The following is a 298-nucleotide window of genomic DNA, read 5'->3' as shown; positions in this document are numbered from 1 at the left end:
TATTTGATTGTGAAAGTCCACAGTTTCCTCAGCTGCCTGGTCTCAGACGATCCCACAGATGAAGAAGCCAGATGTGGCGGTCCTGGGCTGGCGTAGTTACACGTGGTCTGTGGTTGGGAGGCCAGTTGGACGTACTGCCAAATTCTTTAAAACAAAGTTTGGTAGAGAAATTAACATTAAATTCTCTGGCAACAGCTCTGGTAGACATTCTTTCAGTCAGCATGCCAATTGCACACTCCCTCAAAACTTCTGTGGCATTGTGTTGTGACAAAACCACACATTTTAGAGTGTCCTTTTA

This window comes from Oncorhynchus tshawytscha, linkage group LG12, assembly GCF_018296145.1.
Source record: "Oncorhynchus tshawytscha isolate Ot180627B linkage group LG12, Otsh_v2.0, whole genome shotgun sequence".
Classification (NCBI taxonomy): domain Eukaryota; kingdom Metazoa; phylum Chordata; class Actinopteri; order Salmoniformes; family Salmonidae; genus Oncorhynchus; species Oncorhynchus tshawytscha.
This window is presented reverse-complemented; position numbering follows the sequence as displayed.